This window comes from Castor canadensis, chromosome 8 (genome assembly GCF_047511655.1).
Source record: "Castor canadensis chromosome 8, mCasCan1.hap1v2, whole genome shotgun sequence".
In the NCBI taxonomy this organism is placed as follows: Eukaryota; Metazoa; Chordata; class Mammalia; order Rodentia; family Castoridae; genus Castor; species Castor canadensis.
Window position 1 is genome coordinate 41,849,881 of NC_133393.1, and position 12,246 is coordinate 41,862,126.

Sequence of the window (12,246 nt, forward strand, 5' to 3'; positions counted from 1 at the left end):
GAATAACAGAACTATTATTTCCATTTGACAGATGAGGAAAATGAAGCACACTGTAGTTAAGTAAATTTCCCAGGTCACCCAGCTAGTAAATGGCAAGAATTGGGGGTTGAACCCAGGCAGCCTGGCTCTGGAATTTGTCCCCCCCACCTGACCTCCCTGTAGGTGTCTCTGTCCCTAATCCACACGGCATTCTGAATGGATCCTCTGATGTACTGGCTTCCTGTGCAGGCACTTCCCCCCTTTGCCTGGAAAACACCCATCTTGAGCTAGCAAAAATTCTTTCTCCAGACCTCCCAAGACCTCTCCCCACTGTGAGCACCCACACCTCCTAATGCATTCACCTGGGTCTGCCTTGCATTGCTGCCAGCTGCACAGCTGGGAGCCCCAAGATTTTATGTTCAGCTGAAGTACTGGCACAGGTGCTAGGCATGTCCGGGAGCAAGTCCTATACTTATGGGTTTGGGGGGGAAGCTGATGCCCCATTAAAGGACACTTCAATGTGGTTTTGGTGTTCTGTTTTTTTAGATATAGTTATAAGGAACCAGCCAAATTCCCAAGTCACTGTGACTCATTCTTTTTAGGTGACCTGGAGTAAACCTTGCTCATTATAATAGTACATTTTCCACCCAGAGGCCTTTGCATCCACCATTTTTTTGAACATTTGATCTATGACCTTGAACTAAGCCTGCTCAGGAATGTGCTTACCTCTACATGTGACAAGGCATCCTTCCTGTATAAATATGCACAAATTTCCTCCAATAAAAGCCCCTTGCTTTCTTTGCTCATGGAGAATACGCCAATGCTGCACTTCCTTACTGTAAGCAATAAACCACTCTTCACTACTACATCTGCTGGTTGTGCTTATTGGGCCTGCACTCACCAAGGAGTGAACCCATTACATTTGGTTACAAAATTGGTGACAAAAAGTCCCCAAATGGGACTTTCCCCTTGAAGCTGCCTGAGATTTTACTACTTCTTGGCTTCCTGTAGGAGAAGTAGTGGGTGGTGGCACCGTGTCACAGGATGACCCTTCTACATTGTTGGATCCCAAGCCCATAAAAGGAATGTCATCTTGGGGCCTAAGTCACTGGCCCTGCACTGTTGTCATCCTAGGTAAACTTAGCAGCCATTCCGAACCTCTGTTCAAAAGTTTCCCCAGACTGGTGAGTAGTGCCAGGCCCTTGAGTTGACTGACAGTCATGATGAGTGGAGAGGGACAACATAGATCAGGAAGGCACAAAGGGCCAGCCACAAGTCTGGGCAATTGCATCTCTGTCCTGAGGTCTGGGAGGTTGAAAAAAAATCCATGTCCAGTCTGACATCAGCCAGAGATAGATCTGGGAGGTTAAAAAAAATCTCTGTTCTGAAAGGGGTCCTGGTCATAGAAACCCTCAGAGGAGGTCTGAGAGATTTAAAAAAAGAAATCTCCACTGGGGGGGATGGGGAAGGGAAGGGAGGGAGGCAGGGTGGAGAAATGACCCAAACAATGTATGCACATGTGAATAAATGAACAAAAAAATAAATTAATTAAAAAAAAAAAAAAGGCCAGCCTAGGCTACATAGCAAATTTGAGGCCATAGAGAAACCTTGTCTCAAAAAAAATTATAACTAAAATATGATTTCTTGTTATAAATGGTAACATTTTAATTTTCTATCAATATAATTCACAAATTTCATTGAAAAACTGTTGACATTTCAACAATTACATTTATTTTTGAAGGACAAAAAAAAAAGACATCTCTGTCTTGGCTGCTGGCAATTTAAAATTTGGGAGACTGGAAGACATCTATCCTGCAGATGTGCTTCAAGGTAAAGGAGCTCCAGAGAGAACTCTGGATTTTGTTATTATTTAGCTTTTGTTTTCTAGAACCCTTAGATGTGCAATTTTACAGTTTCAATGCTCTGAAATCCTCTGACAACAAACCAAATTCAACCTTTATTGCCAGGTAAAACGCTGTGGAATTTGCATTTTGAGTAACCATTTTTTTCCAGCCTATAGGCAGCTAGTATGGGTGACAAGGTATCTGTACTGGAAGACAGTCCATCTTGACAGCTGGCAGAAGTTCAGCTCTGCACCAGCCACTAAGAACACTGCACCCTCGGAATTCCTAGGAAGAGCTTGGCATGGGCTGCTGCAGACACTCACTATCTTTGGCAGTTTTTTCCCCACTACACCTTTTAACTTATTGAGCTCATGATAACATTTTATGGCTTTTTCTCTGGTGAATTCACGTTTGATTCTGCATACTTAATTTAAAAGTTTATTTAATTGGCATGCCTAATTTGAATTTTTTCTTGTAAAAATCTTTAAAATAACTTGTAAACAGCAGTTACACAGTTTACATGTGTGGGCTTTTAGCCATTATTTTAAATCTGTTGGCCTTTTGCTTATGTTAAGATAATTTTGTTACTCAAAATCCACTGGAGACTTGTTATTTCAGCCAGTGCAAGTTGGAATGCTGTGTGGTGAAGGTTCTGGCTCTGTTTATCCAAACTGCTATATCAATCACTTTGCCTCACAGGTTTGGTCCACAGCCTTTCTAAGGCCACAGATGAAGATCTGAAAGGACCCTAAATTGTTCCATTTTTTTTAGCGATATCATGTGGATTCAACTATCTTTTTATAAAATGATAAATTTATTTTATCGTAGCACCTTGTCGCATGACTAAAATTATGTACTGCCCATTGCTTTTAATGTGTCAAGTACAGAAACTTTCAAGTTTTTTTCTTTCGTTGAAAAATAGCTTGAATGATGACTATGGTTGTTTGATATCTCTGTTTTATGAGTAATCTAGGAATAAGTGCTAAAAATAAGTAATTTAGATAAATATTAATGGATACATGGTTCTAAGTATACTTTTCATGTAATTTAAAGCCTGAAAGTTATGCTATATGATACAGATAAACATCTGAGCCATTTTTTAAGTAAGCTGAAATACTGAAACACCAATTATTAAAAATAAACCCAAGTACTCTCAGCTTCTTCAATTCTATAAAAAGACTGCTTTTTGGTCTATTAATAAGTGTGTTTTCATATATTGTTGGCATAGGGGAAAACATTCTAAGATAGCCTTTTTCCTAAGTATGCCTTAACAAGCAAGGTGTCTAATTTATTCTAACTTTAATTCTAATTAAATTAAAGTTAAATACTAATTAACATATGCTGAAATAATTTTGTACAGATTGCTTCAAAGTATAAATTTAAGGAGGGAAACAAGACAGAAAGGAACTAATTAGTAGGAGAAAGAGGAAGACTGTTGTAAGTATAAAAATCTTTAGGGATGAGAAAAGACTTTGGAAAGTAAAATAAGATTTTTGTCCTAAAATGGGATGATCAGAACAAAGATAAGCAAACAAACAAATAAAAAAGATAGGGTTTGAGCAATTTGAAGAAAGTAGATGAAAGAAAGATGGTAGCCAGACAGTCCTGGGAACCTACTTTGTATCTCACCTGTGTTGGTCAGATTTTTTTTCATTGCTGTGATGAGTATCTGAGAGCAACAACATAAGGCAGGCAAGATTTATTTTGGCTCACAGTTTCAGATTTTTCAATTCATTATGGCAGGGAGGGTATGGCTCAGCTGAGGGTAGTCAAGGAGCAAACAGAGAGGGTGCCTGTGTTAGCAGGCTTCTCTTTTCCTCCATTCACTGCACTGGCCTCCCAGCCTATGGGATGGTGCAGTCCACATTCAGAACAGGTCTTCCCCTTAGAATCCCAACACCTTCACATACACACCTAGAGGTGCTTTACTAATCTCTCAGTTGCTTCTTAATCCATCCAAGTTGATAATCAAGATTAACCATCACAATTCATGATACCCAGAAAAAAACCCAAAAACCTGCAAGATTGGCTGTGGCAGGAACTAAACTGTCCCCACTTGAGAGATTTCCTTTAAGGTTTTCAGCAATAGATATGTGGCTTAAGTGCAGAAAGAAGATACAAGAACAAGGAAGCAAGTTTCCCTGTTGGCATTTGTTCTTGTATCTGCTCATGTAACCCAGGAGGAGGAAAGAAACCATCACGAGGAAGGACAGATCAGGGAAACTGAGCATGGGAAACAACAGCCAGGAATTGTACTCATAAATAGCTTGATTAAAAGCATAAAGATACTGCTTTCTTTGCTTTAAGCCTTACACTCCCTCAACAAACTACAACATTTGCTAAAAAGAAAAAAGAGAAAAAAAGCAGTTCTGTCCCCCTGACCTTTCCCACTTGCCCAAAAATAATCAGTTTGCTCTGAGAACTGAACAAGGATACTTTAAAGGAAGACACTTATCCTGGGAAAGAACTCTTGGGAAAATGACTCCTCTGGGCACAAAAAGTATCTACAAAGAAAAATACTTATTGCAAAAATGGACACCTATCTTTTAGGGAGCATTAGCAGGATCCATCCTTTGTTTAACAGGATGTTCAATCATCTATGTCACAGTGTCTCAAATTTAATGAGCAGGCCAACTTTGCAGTCTCTGAGCCCAATTGGTAAAACAGCTTAACAGCAAAAATGATAAAATATACCAGGTATCAGAACAAAGAGGAGCACTTTTCCTAAGGTAAATTTGAACCAAACCCCCAACCCATTTTTTCTGCATAAATACCCCTGATGTAACAGCACTCATGCACCTATTATCAGATGTACCCACACCTATGTCTGAACTGTGTACTGTCTGACTTTCCTTTGCTTTGCTTTACTAATAAACTTTTTTGGTCTCTACCTTGATGTGTTCTACAATTCTTTTTTGCGACAACCTCATGGACTCAGTATCCAAGGGCCAGGTGGAGGCCTCCTCTCTGTTGAGGACTTCTTCCCTGGAACATCACTGGTTCTGGTTGCAATCACAGGTATCACTGCCTAGATTCACCACAAAGAATAGAGGATGCAGGAACCAGAAGACTTGGGTGAGTCTAGAAATGATTACTCCTGTGAACGGGGACTTGGACTTACAGTGAAGCTAAAGTAAGGCTAAATAGATAATTAGAGCCAAGTAATGAATGACTCTTTTTGCTCTTATCTCCCAGTTAGCCTATTTGCTTGTATCGTTGTAATCTTTTATCTGCTTATGGCTTTTTGTGTCTTATCATAATCTAGGAATATTTGATGCAGTTATATCATAACTAATGGAACTTGCATACTATCATAAGTAGTATAAAACAATAAGTAACCCTATTGTCTTACTTTTTTAGTTGGCTTGTTTGCTTAACTGTTTTGGTCTGGAGTCTCTAGGGCATTAAGTCTCTATTTTCCTGGTTACTTAAATTAGGAACATAAATTTTACTGATTTTTTTGTGATTTATATTATAATAGACGTTTTTCAAAATGTCGCAGTAAAATAATTGCAAAAGGCACTTCAGTTATGGTGTTACTCACTGTCCTTGGTGATCCTAAGACCTAACTTGCTTCAGCATCAAGAGTGTTATTCCTGTAAGTTAGAGGTACCCCTGTTCAGCAGGGAGCAGTTCCAGAAGAACAGATCTACATTCATAAACCCCTCAAGAATGAGGAGTGAAACGTCTCGGGGGGAATCTGTCAAGCTCCCATACAAGGGAAAGGGGACCGATGATCCTTTAAATGACTCATTGTATTTTCAAAGTTTTTATCTCACTTTGTTTAGATAAAACTCTTCAAAGAACTAAATTTTTCTCATTATAATATTAAATTCTCCACCCAGAGGTATTCAGGTCTGCCAGTTTTTGAATATGTGATATATGATCTTAAACTGAGCGTGCTCAGGGATGTGCCTGCCTCTACATGTGAGAAATCTTGCTTATATGGACATGTATGAGTTTCCCCGACAAAAGCCCTTTGCTTTCTTTGTTCAGGAAGGCACTCCTTTGAGAACTGTCTCCAGTGTGTTCCTCATCTGCTGCAAGTAACAACCTTTCTTCACTCTTTTATCTCCTGTTTGTGCTTATTGGCTTTATACTCACTAAGAGGTGAACCCATTGCATTTGGTTACATAGTGCTCTTGATAGCCAATGTTTGGGTTCAGAAAACAGCAACCCAATGACTGAGAGACCTTAGAAAATGACTTAGAATCAAAGTCCCTCTGACTTTGTCTTGTTGCTCCTGCCCCAAGTCCAGGGTGGGGCTCTCTCTGGAATTCACTTACCTGCATTAACACCTGACTCACAAAAAGGAACCCAACACCTTTCATCCCAACACCAAAATCTCATTATCTACTGTAGAAAAGAAGACAAGATGTACCCACACGTGGATGGACTTTGTCACTGTCTCTTGGGCTCAATTACAAGGGAATGCATGCCTGCCTCATGAGTTCAGTCATTTTCCCTCTAAACAGTTTTAACTCCTCAAAAATTTTCTACATTCCCATTCTCCCACTCCCTTATAGAAAAGGGTACAAGTTTCTTCCCCTTTCTCCTTTTTGTCCCCTTAAATTAAGAGATGGGTTTTGCTGTGTTGCTGGGTTGGTGTAAAACTCCAGGGCTCAAGGGATCCTCCCACTTCAGCCTACTGAGTACCTGGGACCACAGGTGCATGCCACCACACCTGATTCTATGTTAACTTCCGAATCATGTTGGACTAGTGGGTAATTACACTTTGTGATCATCTACGTGCACAATAATACATTTCTGCATCTTTTCTCCTGAGTCTGTCTATTGTCAGTTCATGAAACCTTTGCCCCCAAAACTCAACTGAATGATGAAAAATGTGGAGAAATATAATGACACATGACATGATGCTAGGTGCAAGTTTTCTCTCAAAGAAGTAAATGTGCTTTAAATGGCATAAAAATGAGGACTACACTGAATCCTTACAGATACCTTGCTTTTACCTCACAGCACAAAGGAGGGAGTAGTGGGGAGGAGGGGAAGGACTGCTCTTTACAGCCATCATCGTCATGGTCTCAGAATTACAAGAGAGGAACCCAGAAGTCTAAGGAAGAGAAAGGACACCCTGCACTTGATGGCTGGCATGAAGGAGGAAAAATCAGCCCTCTCCACTACATGTTCCTCCCCGTGGCTACCCTCCCAACCATTTCTGCACCTTCTCTCTCTCCCCACACTGTGAGGAAGGAAGACAGAAATGGCTTCAGCAGGCAGTGTTCAACTCATTATTTTCCTATTAACTGTCAAGAAGTCCTGTGTCAGCAGTGAGGGTTTAGGGCATCACAGAGGGAAGCTCTCATGATTAAGTTCTTCTGGATCTCCTGTCTTCCTAGGTTGTTTAAATAGAATGTTTTATCTATGAAGGAGGGAAAAGAGGGAAGAAAGGAAGGATGGAAAGACGAACAGATGAGGGAGGAAATTAGTTTAGAAAACAAAATTGCAGAGCAGGAGAGAAGTCTTCATTACATGTCTGTATTTGCCTTTTATATGGAGTAACAATTACTAAAGGATTTGTGAACTCCTGAGGCAACTGGCAAGAGGAAGTGTTTTCTCCATGGGGAAGAGAAAGTACTCAGAGAGGAACTTCTAGAATCAAGACTCAACAGGAATGAGGACAAGAGATGGGCCACTTCGGCATGCATTTCACCAACCAGGTTGATATTTGTACCAGGCAGACATCACAGGAAGGACCTCCATAATCAAAAGAGATGAGTTTAATGTAGGTGTTTCCACGCAAGGAAAACCTTTGCAACCCTTTCTTATGACTTGGACTTGCTACAGTTTGTAATCCACAGATGACACTAGGAACAGGGATTGGGACAAAGAAGCTTTTCGTGAAAACATCTGTTCTGCTGGAAGTGTTCCCACCCAGAGCTAAAGATGTGGTGATTGCAATCAAAGAGGCCAAAGTTTCAGTAGAGCTGTGTGCCTGCTCCTCATCTCTCCAGTCCTACACTTCATGAATTCACTGCTAAAGCCATGGCTACTCACAGAAAAGCAGCACACGCAAAGCTCTGAATGTTTTCCTCAATAGGAAGCAGAGATGGAAAAATAATCAGCCCTGGGATGTGAGCTGTAGCTACAGGGGCTGGGAAACCTGGGGGTTCTTCCTCCAGCACCTGTCCTGGGTAAGAGGGGCCCTGGAGGACTGCATGGGGCCATGGCTTTGTCATTCCCTATAAATCTCACAGTGTACCCTTCCTCTAATTTAGGGAAAACTCACTTCTGTACTGTATTAGTTTGTTTCCTATTGGTTTAACAAAATACCTGAGGCTGGGTAATTATAAAGAAAAGAGATTTACTTACATTCACAGTGTGGGGGGTTCAAGGGTATGGCATTGTTTTTCCCTCAGCTCTGGTGAGGTTCTCATAGTGCATGGCATTGCAAGTATGGAAGCAATCACATGGTGAGACAAGAAACCAGGGAGATTCACAACCCATTTTCTTAGGAACTAACTCACTTAGCAAGCCCAGCATTAATCCCTTCTGAGGGTGCCATCCCACTTAAATCTTCCAACACCTTAATACCACCACACTGAGGACCAGGCTTCCATATATGAACTTATGGGGGACAAGCCACATCCCTACCCTAGCACACACTAAAGATGACAGTGTGTAGGCCTACATGGTAGCCTCCGATGTTACGAGCAAATTGACCAACTTATCATGCAAGTGATAAACTTTATAAATGGACAATCTCAAGTCAATTCTAACAGCAAATGGTGTTTTTCAACAGATGCTAGAAGTTTTTTAATTAATCTCGATGGATTTTCATAAATGTATTACATGATGCTAGTCTCTGGATAGTTCATTGAAAGATTTCTTTCCATCCACAGGGTCTGATTTGTTTTCTTTACCATATAAAAATATGCTTGGGAAGAAAAATGAGTTAATAAAATCTTGCTCTGTTCCTTTTAGAAAAAAACAAAGGGAAAGCTTGAAAAGAGAAGAAAGGAAGGAACTTTCCAATACTTTGTAGAAATATTTTTTTTGAAGAAATTTTTTTTTGAAGAAAATTTTTTGAAATTTTTTTTTTGAAGAAATTTTTTTTGAAGAAAATTTTTTGAAGAAATTTTTTTTTTTGAAGAAAATTTTTTGAAGAAATATTTGTCCAGGGTTTATATGTGATGTGCTTTTCACTCACAGGTACCCTCACTAAACTCTACAACTGTGAGAACTATAGTTCCCATTTTACAGATGAGGTAACTGAGGCTTCGAGTATTGCAGGAATAGTCCTAGTACTGTAGAGTCTAGTACACTGCTGTAACTGGTCTCTTTTTGCTTTGCTATACTGCCCTTTCTAGAAGGGGCCCTGGATTATGAGTTCATCATTATGATCATGAGTTCATCAGGAAGATGAACTCATGGAGTGTATGAAAAGGATTTAATAAGCCATCAGGACTTGGGTAAATATCCCAGGCAAATGACTTCTTCATTCCTGGGCTGCCTGAAACTTACAGTTCTGTCTTTCCTGAAGTTTGGGAAGGAAGCTGTAGCACCCAGTCATAACTGGGGGAGCACGTCATCCCTAACTCACATTCATGAAGCCCAGGCACTTCTGAAGCAGCAAAAATGGAGGACGCAAAGAACCCATCGACACATTCAGTTCTTTCCACTTTAGAAACATTTAAGATTCTGAAGTTTAATTCATTGTAGAAACACACTGAATGTTGAATTTTTTTGTTTGATTTCAGCTAGCTTCCAGGACCAGCACCAAGACCCGGATTGATTTAAGAAGAATCATCTGAGAGTCTACATTCAACATGAATATTTAAAACTATCCTCCTGATCATAAAAATCAAGTTGAGTGGAGAGGCCATGGTTTGCATTGATTTATTTGAGACATCTGTTGAGAGTCCGCCACACATAGAGCTCTGTGCTAGGTAGGATAAGGGTGAGCAGAATGTAGAAAAGGAGGTGGCTAAGAGTGAAGATTACAGCTGCTTGGGGAGGGCAGATGGATGAAGGGCTACCATCACTAATGAAGGTAATGGAGGAAGAGAATGATGTGATCTGTGTGGGCCAAAATTACAAGGTGAATTACTGCCAATTACGTTAGGTGACATTTTAAAAGCTTAACTTGGTGGGATTTAAAATATGCATACATTCAAATATATCCCATCTTCCTGACCAAAGACTGCATTTCTGTGAAACTTGCAACATATATTAACTAGTCACAAAATAGGTGTCAAATAAAAACTTGTTTGACTTGAGTATGTCAGCTGGTAACTGGGATTCAAAATTTAGCCTTAGAAGAGCAAAGGATATATTTTAATTTGATATTTAATGCCCCTTATTAATACTTCTCTAAGATTCTGCATAGACATTTATTTTCCAAACACATCCCCATGATTGAAGCATGAAAGAAGAATCCAAGTTCAAAACCACCCAGACCTAACATAAGATAGAAAATATAACAGTTGAGACAAAACTCCAAAAACCATTACATCTTGCCTGAGTCAAGTCCACAGAGACTAGAACAAGTAGTCTCTTGTTGTTGCTGCCACAAATAACCAGTAACTTAATTTAAAGGAAAATCCAAGAGATGAGGGAAGAGAGTCAGATTTCTACAGAAAAACGTTAGCAGTTCTGAAACAAGATGGCAGCCAATTTCTTCCCATAGTGCACTTTGACTTTGATATTTCCACGCTTCAGGGCTCTGGGCTCTGAGGCCTCACCCAGGTTTGGAATAAACGATCATCTCACTTTAGTGGGCCAACTCTGACACTTTAGAAAGTGCCATGTCTACATAGTAAAAACTTACCACTTCAGCAGTGTGACCTGCGACAAATTTAATCTCTGTGTGTCTCAATTTCTTGATCTGAGAAGGGGTATACTGATATTGTCATGGACCTGGCAGGGCACTGCAAGGATAAAATGAGATAATGCAAACAGAAGGCTTAAAAGTTTCTATTACAAGTTGAGCATCCTTTATCTGAAATGCCTGGGATCAGAAGTGTTTCAGAGTTTGGAAGATTTTGGAATATCTGCATATACACAACGTGATACCTTGGGGAGAGGACCCGAGTTAACACACAAAATTCATTCATTTTCACATAATCCTTATACATAGCCTAAAGGTAATTCAGTATAGTAATTTTGCATCTGTGGTTTGACTTTGACTCTTCACGTGAGGCCAGGAGTAGAAATTTCTACTTGGTGGTGTCTTTTGAGAATTCAACATACCTGAGACTGTGGAGCATTTTGGATTTTGTATCAGGGATGCTTAACTTGTATTATACTCTCCTCAGAAGTTAATTCTGCCATTTAGTCATTAAATTACCTTTTGTTTTTGACCTTACTTAAATTGTAAAATACTGTGTACTTACAAAAATATATAATGAGTGAATGCATAGCTTATTACAAAGGGCATACCGGTATAGCCACCATATCACACAACTTCCCCCATTTCCTCCAGTCTCCCTAAAAGTAAACACTGCTCTGTCTTCTGAAATGCTTACCTTAAATGACTTAATGTATGGTAAGCATTCAACAAATAGTCCTTTTTAAAAAAATAAAAAGAATCATGCAAGTAGTTTTCCACTGCCTCATATTACAGAGCTCTAAACTTGAATTTGTACCTATGTGTAAGACATTCACGATTTGTCTCTCAGGGTACAGGCAGTCTGCATTTATCACTGTGAGTATAACTTTGGAACCTCATTGCATGCTGGATTTGTAAAGCTGGCTTCTATATATTAAATGCACATTGCTCCAATTTCTGTCCAATTAGTTGCTTTTCATTAGCCTCCTCAACCTAGAGCCTTAATGATTGTACCTCACTGATTGGATTTGTCCAGAAGTTTTATAGAAAAGATAATAATCCCAGCACCATTTGTGGGGAAATCGGAGTACTAGCATGTCAAATAGATAGTCTGTGTATACCACACCTTCCATCCTGATCATCCACCATGACAGCTCCATGTTACACCAGCACATCTTTCTCTACACAACCCAGTTACAAGAATGCCCACAACTTTGGGAGAACTCACTGTGTATCTGCTGTTCTGTCACTGCACTTGGTGAAGCTTTCAGAAGAATGGGGTTTCATCCCTTCTCTTAACTCTGAATTCAGATGTAGCTGGGGAGGATGGCTCCATGTGAACATAGCCTGAATGTCCCTGAAAGCATCCCTCTCCCTACCTGAGCTGTCCATCATCTTCCCCACGCTCTTCTTCACTAGTCCAAGTGCAGCCTGCAAATGTGTAACTTAAGGCAAGGGGGATGGGAGCCCTGACCATTCCCAGAGGCAAGCTTAGTGATTTGACATATCTTTATAGTGGCTTTTCCTCCACTCTGATTCACCTCACTCCAGTTTCCTGAGGTTACCTCCTAAATAAACTATTTGCATCTAAACCCTTGTCTCGGCTTTGCTTTCAGTTTGATGCAAACTAAGTTA

The 12,246-nt window shown here is 40.0% G+C and overlaps 1 protein-coding gene across 7 annotated transcripts in view; it reads right to left on the reverse strand.

Annotated features, from left to right (window-relative positions):
• Positions 1-12,246, reverse strand: part of Phactr1 (phosphatase and actin regulator 1) — a 535,805-nt gene that overhangs the window by 145,120 nt on the left and 378,439 nt on the right. The gene's annotated exons all lie outside the window — the stretch shown is intronic.